Source organism: Corvus moneduloides, chromosome 12 (assembly GCF_009650955.1).
Source record: "Corvus moneduloides isolate bCorMon1 chromosome 12, bCorMon1.pri, whole genome shotgun sequence".
Classification (NCBI taxonomy): Eukaryota; Metazoa; Chordata; class Aves; order Passeriformes; family Corvidae; genus Corvus; species Corvus moneduloides.
This window is the reverse complement of record NC_045487.1, coordinates 11,395,854-11,408,730: the sequence shown is the minus strand read 5'-3', so window position 1 is coordinate 11,408,730 and position 12,877 is coordinate 11,395,854. Positions and strand designations below refer to the sequence as shown.

The 12,877-nt window shown below is 36.4% G+C and overlaps 1 long non-coding RNA gene across 4 annotated transcripts in view; it reads left to right on the top strand.

The window, feature by feature from the left end:
- The window catches only part of LOC116449968, a 60,489-nt gene extending 47,955 nt beyond the window's left edge, over nt 1-12,534 (top strand). For all 4 annotated transcript variants that reach the window (XR_004242614.1, XR_004242613.1, XR_004242611.1 and 1 more), the window contains 3 exons: nt 6,620-6,738; nt 7,028-7,198; nt 9,478-12,534. This is a non-coding gene — a long non-coding RNA (uncharacterized LOC116449968). The remainder of the gene's footprint in view (nt 1-6,619; nt 6,739-7,027; nt 7,199-9,477) is intronic.
- The last annotated feature ends 343 nt before the right edge of the window (nt 12,535-12,877 follow it).

Sequence of the window (12,877 nt, the reverse complement as noted above, 5' to 3'; positions counted from 1 at the left end):
AATGATTTCTACCCCACATTCCCCAAAATTAGTCTAGTCCAGTCCAAATTGTTTCATTATTCCAAGTCAAAGCCTTCATTTTTTATTAATCTGAGTCTAATGCTTTTTCTGGCATTATTTACACCAACACATCTTCTGAGCTGGTACAGTCTCCATGAAATATTTCATGGATCTGCCCCACAGCCAGACCACAGCAATGTTTTGGTCATGTAGGAAGACTCCTTTCTGCTGCTCCCAACCCCTCCCTTGCCTTCCCAAAAACATGAGATCGCACTCACCAGTTCACAGAATGAACTGGGAAGGGAAGACGTGGCTGAGGGAAGGATAAAGCTAAAATTACCAGGGTTCCATGACCCTCCTGTGTCCACCCATGCAGCAAAGGGAAGGTGTCAGCTCAGGTGTGTAACAAAGAGAACACACAAAATGCTTTTCTCACAGCAGTGTGTCCTCTTCCCTTTCAAACACTGTGGGAATTAGGAATACCAGACTTGTGCTTTACAAAGAGAAAAGGGCCAAAGGGCTGTGTTAAATAGTGATGTTACAGCATGGGAACAGGAGATTAGCTCAACCTGCCTCTTCCCTTGACATCTGCAACCATAATGATTTAAGAATCTACTGGAGAGGGCAGGGTGGGGTCGTGAAATGCAGAGCAGCTCTGAAGCATTTAAACATTTTCCACTGTTACTTCAGCCAAACACCAAATTTCTCCAGAACTGAGGCTGGTTTTCTGCAATTTCTATGGATAGCAGTTGTGCAGGCTTAAGGAATGGCTATTATGAACCAATAGTAACTTTAATACCAGAATATACATATTTTCTTATTCTAAGTATTATACTTTTTCCATTTCTGTAGTCTTTATTTTGCTATTTAAGGATTTACAGTACACTTTATAATATAGCTACTATGATAGTAGTAGCTTACTGTACCTATTTTATATGAAGTTTTACAGAGCAGAAGCTTATTTATTTCACATTCTTTTACTTTTTTTACTTTAATATTGGGATTTGGTTTGAAAAAATTAACGATATTGTAAGCCCAAGTAGCTGACCAAGGATTACTGAGCACAGAAATATTATCATTTCAGTGCAGGAGCATAACTGAACAGGAAAAATATCTTGAAGTTTTAAAGTCTAACACTGTAACCATGAATCCACAAGAAAATTCATATTCCTACACTCCATCTCTAGAATGCACACAGAGGAACAGTTTTTTCAGTGGTATTTTTATAAAAGAAGCCTTGCCAGTTTTCATAAAAAAGATGTTTGTTTACCTTTCCTTTGAGTTCCACTTATTGTGATACATACACTTACTCAGTATCTGCTTTCGTTTTAATTCAATCATCCAGCAGAGCATCAGCAATATCTGGAGCCCTACTTACCTCCCTGTTTTCTCTCTGCCCAGTACTACTGTATTTCATATTTAGTTTGCTGATCATATGTTTAACCATCTGATTTACTTAAGCCTGAAAACCAGTACAAACCAGTATCTGGATTGGTGAAAGGCCAAGGCCTTGTCTAGCTCCCTCTCCCACCATTTAGGAATAGCTGCTATTTTCTTGATGGTTGGCTTTTTTTTGCTTCAACATGCCACAGACACAGAGGATCAGGGACAAGATAGGGTGCAGTTCTTGTCAGGTGTTTTATAAGGGAGTTGGATTTCCATATAAATGAAAAGTTCAAATTTTAATTTGGGAGAATTTTAAATAATAGGAGAATAATATTTGATATTGTTTTAGCTCCTTTACCCAAGGAGTTTCTCAGTTCATTCACACAATTCTCAGAGTTACACCAAAAAACAGCACCATCCACTTGGAGCATAGAAGCTGAGGAACACAACAGTCCTTGGGGAAACTTTATCTGAACAGTTAAGGGATGCAATGGAACTTCTACATGAAGAGGTGGCACTACTCTCCCTGATTGATTCAGTTATCTGTTTGCTACTTGACAATAAAAGCAGGTATTGAGTAAAGCAACTGCTGTACTTTATATCAATTACTTCTTCATTATTTAGTCTGTTCAGATATACACTGTGTAGCAGATAATATGTCTTTCATTTCTATTCATAATTGCCTGCAGTATATATCAGCCTAAGTTTTCCATATATACCACAGATAACAATAAACTCGAAGTCATTGTTTATATGGTAAACTCAAGGATGTGAAACAAAAAAAATAATCAAAGCTAAAAAAAGAAGACAAATAAAGCACCAATACTGCAAAATGAAGTGGAGTGTAAAAGCAATCAAGCAAAATAAAGGTGAAAAATAAAAGGAACATCGTAACAGCACTTGAGATAAATTATGACATTTCTAAGAACAAAGAAACCAGAGGTTATTACAGGAAACAATATGACTTCTGATGCATGGATATTCTGGTGGCTGAAGAAGTAAACATACAGTAGATACTGCTTCCAGTAAATTACATTAATCATTCTGTGAAGAATGAAATCCGCAGGAAATACAGAGCACTGCAAAAATTGCACATCTGAAGATACAAAAATGACAATATCAGAAGGCTTCTGAAGAAAAATACTTCACAATCATTGAATCATTTAATTTTAAGTGGCAAGGCACAGAAGAAACATGAAGAAATATCTTTGAAAGCAATACAACAGGTAGCAATTTCTGGCAGATAAAATCTCTCAATTACTCCATGCTTGTATAAATTACTTTTTCTCAACAAAGGGTTTTTTTTAATATAAGTAAAAGCAAAACCACTTATACAGCAGTTTATATATACAAAATACTGTAAAATCCAAAATGAAGATAGATTTTAGACTACCAACATGAAACTCAAGTTCTCAGACCAATCTCTGAGTCAGCGGCAGAAACTAAGAATTCAAGGACTGGTCATTTCCTCTGGCTGGTGAATTTTAGCCTTCTCCATATGGTACCATTATCTTGAAACAAAGGAAATGTAATATCTTGGTATAAAGCATTGAAAGTAATTGCAATCCAGAGCTGCAATTTCCAAGTCAATATCCTATGTCATAAAATTGGTGGGCATTTTGGACTTCTATTAATAATAAGCAACTTGAACTGGCAGGAAATGTGGGAAGACTTGAATGCTTACACCGAAACCTGAAGGTAAGCCTGCAGTTTACCTGTGCTGAGACCCTCCTATAAACCATGCTGCTGGAACAGAAGGGAATCTAAACTAAAAAATAAGTGCATTTTTATATACCTTCTGATTTTACGCTGCATTCTTATTCTTCAGCTGGTTTCTTTTACCACCAACATCTTTAATGACAATTGACAGTTAAGGAATTTTATGATCTTGATTCCCATTTTTATAATGGACTTCTGGAGGGGAAAAAAAACCATCGGTTTGGGACAACCTGACTTGCCAAAGTATGATGGTGCCTGAGTCAAGCATTCCAACATGTGATTTATGTAATGTTTTTACCAGTCAAGAGAATACTCTTCATACTTTCAGGCAAGACAGCAATTAAAGATTGCCTTCTGTGTTTAGAAACGGAAAGATTCCTGCTTTTGTGACCACTGCTGCTGACTCAGTATCTATCTCACAATTCCAATGCAGTAATTTCTGAATCACATGTCAAGAAATGACTCCCCTCCTACATTCCTGCAACTTCACGGTAACCTATCTTACAGGTGAAAATAAGTGTTAGATTACTGTCATTTTGCTTGGGATGTAGATATTAGCTATCCACAGATATCACTAGTAAAATTTAATTTTTCATTGCTGCATCTGGATATTTCCTGAATCAACTTTCATCCTATCCTTACTTCTGATTTTATCATAAGAAAACACCTAGAAATCACCTTGTTACAGAACATCTGCAGCTCCATGCATATCTAGAGCCTAAAACAAGGCACAAATGCATCCTTTTTATTGCTTCCATTTTTCAATGCTACTTCACTTGAGACACCCAGGGCCAAGCAAATCAATGCCACCTTCTCTGTATCAGGCTCTTTCTTTGGCTTTAGAATGATCATAATCAAGATGTTGCTATTAATTACACAAAACTATGATTAGAAACTGACATGTTTTGAAGTGCTCAAATATTTATAAAACTCTAGAGCAAAAGATAGACATGGTATTTGCCTTATGTACAGGCAGGGGAAATATGCACAGAGAACAGTCTGAGATCACTAGTGATCTGAAAAGTAATACATTTTGTTTGTCTGTATTTTCTAAAAAAACCTATTGCATTATGTTAAATACCCTGAGGGCTTAGAGTAAAACGTGACTGGAATGAATACAAAGAAGAAACTTTCTGTCTCATTAGATGATCTGAGTTTCAAAATCTGTTCTAAAAGTGTTGTAAAGTGTGTAGCGTTGTAGATTAATGCACTGAATACATTTCCACAGTGCTTGATGTGTTTCATAAAAGGTCCATTTCAGAAGTGTTCTGTATTATAGGTGAACAGTCGCAGTAAATAATCTTGTTACAGAAACCTAAGCAATTTTTACAAGGCGTATTTCTAGCTGACTGAACAATTTATTCTCCAGATGTCACATTGTATTTTTCCAATATAAAATGAAACAGCTTTTTTTTTTTTTTTTTTTTTAAGGCAGACTCTTTTGTTTGGATCAAAGGTACTTCCTTAAATAGAAAAATCTATTATTAAAACCCACTGTGGTATAAAATTTACACTATATGTGATTACTATATGTAATTTATCATTTATTTGATTTAGTTGGATAAAAGACCACACCAAGGTGTGAATATTGCTGAGAATAGCTGTGTACATTTTAAAAATAGGAATCATTAGTTCTCAAACCGATCATCTCTGTTGATCCTGAAGAGTGCAGGCATCTTGACTAGATCTATGTATGGTTAAAAGTGTGTCACTTCAGATGTTACTCACTAATAAACCCATATGTCACATTATAGGCCCTGGAAGATTACATGATAATGTGATATGATAAGAACTGCTTCTCTGGAAAGCAAGGGCAATTAAAAACATTTTCACTAGGCAGACATCATCAGTAGAGATAAACAAGGTAATTTTCCAGCATATATTTTCTTGGCTTTGAAAAAGAAATACTTTCATTGGAAGCTCTCTCCTAGGAAAATTGACAGACTATCAGCAACCTATTTTACTGATGAAAAAAAAAACCAGGAAAAATAATCCTATGCACTGGTGGATATCACACATTTCTATTTTCTCATCCTGTTTTCTTGATTACACAAACAGAAAACTACCATCAAAGGATGAATTTCTTTAAAATATTCCCCAGTTTACTCTTCATTGTTTTTTTAATCATTTTTGTTTCCACCCACCAAGCTGCGTATTAATACAGACATATATGAGTACCAAACAGTTGAATCTACAAGTTGTTGTCTATTAATATGTAGGTGGTTACCTAAATCCAATTTCACCAAAAATTTAGGATATTGATTTTGCCAGAGAGTGGTTTGTTTGATCTGAAGCCTAACTCCCTATTCTGTATTTAGGTTTTTGAGAGATACGGACCTCACAGCTATGAATTTTAGATGGCGTGGAGCACATGGCATAGCATTGTTATGGATTATCTCCAGGGAGGGAGACTCCACACCCTCTCTGGACAATTTGTTCCAGTGCTTAGTCACTGCACAATAAAGTTCTTCTTCATAATAAAGTGGAACTTCCCCTGCAAGAGTTTGCCCCTGTTGTTTCTTGTTCTATTGCTTGGCACCACCAGGAAGAGCCTGGCTCCATCCTCCTCCATCCTCAGATTAACATGGTTGCCTCTAAAATTACCCAGATAGATTTAAAACTGGGTAAATTTGTACTGCAACTTCAGTACAGCCTCTGAAGAAAGGATTCTTTGCTTATTTCACTCTCATAAAGTTTGGGGGTTTTTTTCCATTGTCATTTGAATTCCTATCCCTGCTTCTCATCTGGCAAGAGAGGTCAGAAAAATTGAGATAATCTATGCAATATGGAGAGGATATTCATTTGAGAATAAGAGTGTTGATCACAGTACTTTTTGCCGGCCAGTGTGTGCAAAGGCCAGTGTATAATGACAATGGTTCACTAACTCCCCAGCTTCTCATTCACTTCCAGGGTCCATTAGCAGGCTTTGGAATTTCATTCAATCCATTATTTTTGAGGCTGAATTGGGATAATTGGCCTGGTCTTTCTTCTTGCTTGAGTGCTAGAAGGTCTCTGACAGTCTTCTTATTAAGGTGATAACCTGTCAAACCCATGAATGTGCCATGATATCTCCAGTCTTGACAGACAGCCCCCTCTGCCCTACAGTGGGCTTGTATTAGAATTCCCTTTTGAAAGTCCAATGGAGATGAACGAGAAAATTATTTTAAGGCTTTTCTGTACATGGCCCTTTATGGACACTGAGGTACTGATAAGCACCATGAAAAATCCTTCCATTGCTGACAAGTTATGAGTGACTACAGAACAGCTCTTTTGACTTTTGCTTTTTACCTAAGTTCAAATGGATTTCAGTGAGTTTCCTCACCTACGACTGACCAGATTCATGATCAGATGAAAGCAAAACAGTGTCTGGTTAGGTCAGGACCTGGTTAGGTCTTCAGTATGAACATCAGCACCAGCTGTATGGCTTTGTATGGCTTATTCCCTGCAGCTGGTCCATACCACAGCTACTTATACCAGATACAGTTACTTTGGTTGGAATCCTTCATTTTTCCAGGGATGTGCTGTTCCTGCACTGAGAACAGCACCACTAAAGGACGCCTCGGGCAGAAGAAGGTTACATGTTACATGAAAGGAAGACCTGAACCTGAGATGGAGCTTTGAAAGTCACAAAAGGTACCAGAAACAGAGAAGTTACGCAGTAATGGACCACCTAACAACACTTCCAAAAGCACAAGCCAATGAAATTAAACATTCTGATCCTTAAAATAAGCTCCCTGGGTTGTTTTTGCATGCCTTTCCTTCTTCATTGCTTTGGAAGAGGTGTGGAAAAGAAGGCAGACCTGTGATGTACTACTCAGTAGCAGATGGCATGGGAGCCAAAAAGAGCAGCATTATTCATTTGAGAGATCCAGGGACAAATATGGTGGTCTCACGTCAAAACTTTTTTCCCTTCTGTTTCCAGGTTTGGAATGCATGAAAATCAACCTGAGGCTCCCTTTCTTCCCCTTTCAGAAGCCCAAGAAAGTGTCTGGACCAGAAGGAATATGTTCCATTGCCACTGCCGCATCCCACTGGAGGAATGAATGTGCCAAGGTAGAAGATGCCATTGAGAGACTGGGAGCAAGAGGATCAGGTAAACAGAATTAGGTTTTTAAAACTCTAACACAATTAATATCTTGTCTTAAAAATTTGCAATCAGCAATTACTGAAGCACAAATCAAGACACCATAAGGTATAATGGCAAAAGCACTGAAACATACTTATCAATTAGTATTTCTGATACAATTCTTAAGGTAGTGGTGAGCTTAAAAAATAAAAGAAAGCTTCAAATTGAGGCAAATTGGAAGGGAATCCTTTCACAAAAATACTTTTAATTGGCCATCATTTCCTGTGCTTCTGTTTTCTCCAACTACAGTTGCTTGTGTCCCTGTTAACTGCCTCCCACACAGTCCAGTCTTTCTTTTCCCTCATCCTACAATGAGGCAATAACATTGTGCTCATCAACTATCCTATTACCATAGAAATGATAGCAACATCACAAATTCAGCAGTCTGATTCCTTGACAGGGTTGATTAGGAATAGAATATGAGCTGGAGAAAAGCTGAACCCTTGATTAAACACAAATAGCTCTTATAATGAACAGATAAGGGAATAAAATACATTTAAAATCAGGAGAAGGATCTTCATATTCTCCATGAGAAGTATTTTTGGCAATTTTTCTTATTTTTTGAATTGTTTGGAATTGTTTGCAGAGTTCCCTTACTTCTTTTTAAATCATGCTTATACACACAATTAGTACTCATATGTGCTCCAGAATTCACTGAAAAATCAGTGCAAGTACAGCTTGTAAAACACTAGGTACAAATTTACATTTCTTTCACAATAAATATATTTAGCATTGCAATTGCACTATAGCCAAGTATACACAACCACACAAACACAAGCAAACCTGTGGGTTTATTATTTTCAATCAGATCTACTTGAATTCAAAGGCTGTGTTGTTTAGAGGCCTTTCTGGTAAGTTCTGACTGTTCACTTAATAAAAGCACCTCCTACGAGGTGCTCTGCATCTTGCCCCAGTCCCAGAAAACTACTTTTCCCTACACCCAATGAGGACCTTGGCTCAGCAGGACACTGACCATTTCCTCTCCCACTGCTTCAATACCTTAATGAATGACTCAAAGCTAGATACTTTATTGTCTCCTGAATCAAGACCAGTATTGAGCCCACAGCCATTAAAGCTGGAAAAGGACTATTTTTATCATTCAAACCATTCATCCCAAAAGAAGAAATACCATATATGAAAATAGAAGTGTTCTAACAGTTCATTTTTCAAGAGACTGTCTTTTCGAGTTCTCACACAAAATGTAAGTGCTAAATCCTCAATTCATATTTTACTGGAGACTTGACAACTCCGATTGCAACCAGTTTATTTTACCAGTAACTGTGTACAGTAGGGTGTGCATACCCATTCCAGGCCATCTTTATTCTCAGGCCTGCTGCAGTGTTTCTTCTACTTCAGACTATTTAGTCAATGCCATTAATCAAAATCCTATAGCAGAAAATGCATGCATAAGTCCTACACATTTATTGCCATGGCAACAATTCAGGCTCTTGTTCATATGTCAAGCTACATCAGTGGAGATAAATTCTATTGTTTTCACACTGACAGTTTTCTCTGTGTTGGACTTAATCCATAGAAAGATATAGCTTTACCTCTTATTAAAATAAAACACAGACCACCCAACTCTCCAAATTCTCATTCTTCACATCATATAAGTAAACAATATGAATAGTTATAAAATTATAGTTTGATATTCAGGTTTTTAAAGGTAACTAAAGTGTAAAAAATGGCCCAGTCCTCATGATATTGTCTTAATCTCTGGGATTGGTTAGGAATGTAATTCTTCATGAAAAGATGAGCTCATTGCTGCGAATCCAAACAGCTATGATACCAGAGCACTGCATTCTTGAATTAGATTGCTGTATTTTAAAATAAATGCCTTTAAGCTTTAAGTGAAGTTGGTGTAGTTCATTTTCCAACTTAGCTATTACGCTGTGATTTTCATAACATAAAAATTAATGATTAATGCATAATATCCTGAGAAAGATTTTATATTTCACTCAGCTCATGATAAAATACACTGTCATATGGGTGACTCACAAGTGCAAAAGAAAGATAAGAATCATTTTTCATACATAAGCCTCTCTAGATTTACTTGTGTATGCTCTATTATGAGGAATTCTTAAAGCCTGATATGATTTTATATGATTTTACTCTGAAATAGACCAACTTTTGATTCCTATTTCCATAGACAGTATGTTTCTCATTATCACAGACTAATAAGAAACCAGTCTTTCATTAATAAAATACTTCTAATGCTTCATACTCTCATTATTCCCTGTGTACAGAGCACCACGCTCCCTGGAAAAGCAGAAGCCTCACATCAGCACTGAAGACACATCCGTTTCAATCTGACCCTTTTTCTACTTCCTCATGCAGATTTAAGTCCCTGCTTTTCCAGCATGCTTCATATTGACAAAGCCTATTACTGTGATATACTACTCTGGAGTTCATTTCAACTAATATCCACAGCTACATCTGTTACTGTCAGTGCTCAATCCAAGTTCCTGCCTCAATGAAGATGAAGACAACCATTATTATTTACTTATTGTCACGCCATGTTATGCCAGTATCAGAAACTGCTTCACATACACACCGTGTGTGACTTGCATCAAATATATATATTTTTAAATGGGGGGCTTTGTGTAATTTGTAAATATCCTGTGAACTTCATTCATATTAATGAAGCAGCGTTTGCACTCTAGTGGCATTTTTATGCAAATTGCAGTAACTCTTTGTGTGCCATGACTCTGTACGTGACACAGGCCACAGCTCCTGAGGCAAGACTCTTATTTCCCGGGATGACTGGCACAGGTCAGAATACGCTTTTTCCCCACCACCTAAAAGAGAGAACCACGGGTTTGAAGATGTTAAGAAGAGAATATGTCAAATAATTTGAATCTTGCCATGCTCTTAAGAAGTACTAATAAAATATGTTTCAAGGTCTGAGCAATTCAGAGCAAAATCTCTTTTCTGAACTCCAAAAAGAAATGTTTAACCATTCTTTTCCTTGCACCAATTAAAATCATCATGTTTCTCATTGCTCCTAAATCAGACACACACTAGTTTCAATAAAATATATTTTTAAATAGTAGTATTCGAAGCAGAACAAAAGCAGCTTTTTTTCCATGCGCATGAATTACACGTCAAAATAAAATTTTAGTTCCCAGTTTAGCACTGCCCTCTGGTGATACATATCTTGGATATGTATGTGACCCATTTCATCTCAGTGTATCAGGCCCAGAACTGGACAAGAACTAAAATAAGATTTAGGCATTTAAATCTATGACAAGAATTCCTTCATCTGCTAACACCTCACCCTGTATTTCTGCCCACTAAGTTCCCCAGCCTGAAGCTTTCTTTGTGCATAGGCAGAATTCCAGCCATCTGGGATGGGCTTTGGATGGGGTCTGCTAAAGTCTTGGATTTGTCCTGTCATCCCCTAGAGGAGACCCTCACACAGGAGTGGGTTCTCAGCTTCCCAACACACATCTGCAGTACAGACAATCTCAGCCACACTTTATCTTCCAAAGACTTCAGTATCTACCATCAAACAAGTGTTTTAAGCCATAAATCTGTCTCTAGGTGATTATACCTGAGTTGCAGGGAGTCATCTTAATCCTCACAGGGCTGAAATTTATGAACCCTGCTTTCAGCAGAGGGTTTCCTGCAACATTTGCTGTCTGTTTACGTATCTCATTAGGAGGCACCCAGTTACCATACCATTGTTATGCAGCTCAGTGTTTCCTAACATTTCTAAATCCATTAGGCTGCAAAATTTTTGAAAAACAAATTGTGTACCATGATGGCTTTCAATTACAATTGCATAAAACTAGGTTAATTTTCAATATTCATTTATTATTATCAAAGAATATAAATCTCTAGTCCTAACACTGAAAAACATTAGTCCATTGTTCCTATCATGAGAATGATGAGCAATGCTCCACTCAAATGGGTATTTTGTGTATCTGGGATAAAAAGTTTTATGGAAAAATGGCCTGCCACATATTTGTATTGGTGTGAAAATCCTTTTCAAGGTTCATTCAGGGAAGATTTCAGGTGCTGAGGTCCTATGAAACTCTGACCTTTTGTGTGGGTGGCTCCTGTTACTGTTGAAAATGCACCAACAAGAAGTGAAAAAAGGTGGTATTCTGAATACAATATGGTAGAAAGAACTGAGAAATGTAATATTCTTAATGAAATATTTTGAGTATTGGAAGATTCTATAATGTTTGGAAGGTTTTTTTTAACACACCAATGAAAATTTGTGCATTTGAAGTCTGGGTCATAGTTGTAAGTAAATACAGAATGCCACAAATACACAAACCTGATGTGTCTCCTATAATGATGATCAAAATAAAAAGAATGAACTTTCACTCCAAGTTCACTGTGAATACTTCACATTATTAATCAGAATTATGTCACAAGATTATTACTTTGCTTAATAATGTGTTTAATGTAAATTTAATGTAAAAGATCCATGATAGAGTCATGGCTCTGTTAAAATCCTTTTGCAAAGTTCAGCCACTGCATTAGTAGCTTTAGGCTAATAGCCTAATGTTAATTTGGATTCTAATCTATTATTTTGCATGATATTTAATGTGGTTTTATAATTAGATTTTTTTTTAAAACAAAGCAAGAAAAAACCATATGGGTCAGAGTGCATGACTGTCATTAACTAGAGAACATTTCTGGGACATGTATAATCATAACACAACTTCTGCAGTGAAACAGTGTAGATTATACTCCAGTCAACAACCTGTGTCTTATCCTGTAAGAGGGAAAAACACATGACAATGGAGTGATAAACAACTGCAGCTGTTCACATATACTGCTCCCATTTAAAAGGTTCTTACCCTCTTGGCTGGTCCAGAATATTAATTTACACATTCATCCCTAACTCAGGTTGAGACAAAAATGAATTATATTAATATGCCTCTGATAAACTTCACTCCAATGAGAGTTTGAGAACTATTATACAAAATAATTCGTTTGGGAGAAGCAATGATATGAAAACTTCTAGGAAAAAGGGCACAAGTCTACCCAAGACAAGACTGGTAAACACAGCAAATCTCAGAAGCTATGGACAGAAAGAAGGGTCATAAAGACATGCACCTCCTTTTATCAACTTCCTCCTAAATTTCCAATGGATCTGTATTAACCTTAAGACAGTCACCTAAAATAATAAAGTATTCTTTATTTTCTCTAATTCTCTTAATCTTTAAATTAGTTGTCAGTACGACACATTACTGTAAAGTAAAAATGAAAGTTTATGATCTAAAAATCATTCTTCAATTCAAACAGTGGCTTGGTATCCTTCAATTAAGGTGAAAATAAAAAAAAAAATCAAGCAGCATTTGTTTGCTCTTATTTAATTAAATGGAGAATGTGTGCACATTGCTTAACTTTTATCTTGCCTTTTGGGCCATATGGCCAAATCTTGCTCTTGTCAGCAAATTTTAACAAATTTTCTCTTCTCAGTGGATTGTCCTACTAAAAATACTCGAGAATTATTTCAGTTAGGTTCTGTGATATTTATCACAGCTTAATCTGACACACCTTGAAAATGTATAGAGCTAGGAATAAAAAACCCAAAAAAGCTTCACTTCTGAAGAGCTCCAAATGCATGACTTTCTTTAAAAAAAAAAAAAAAGCTACAGGACAATTAATAAAGTCATAGGCTCATGG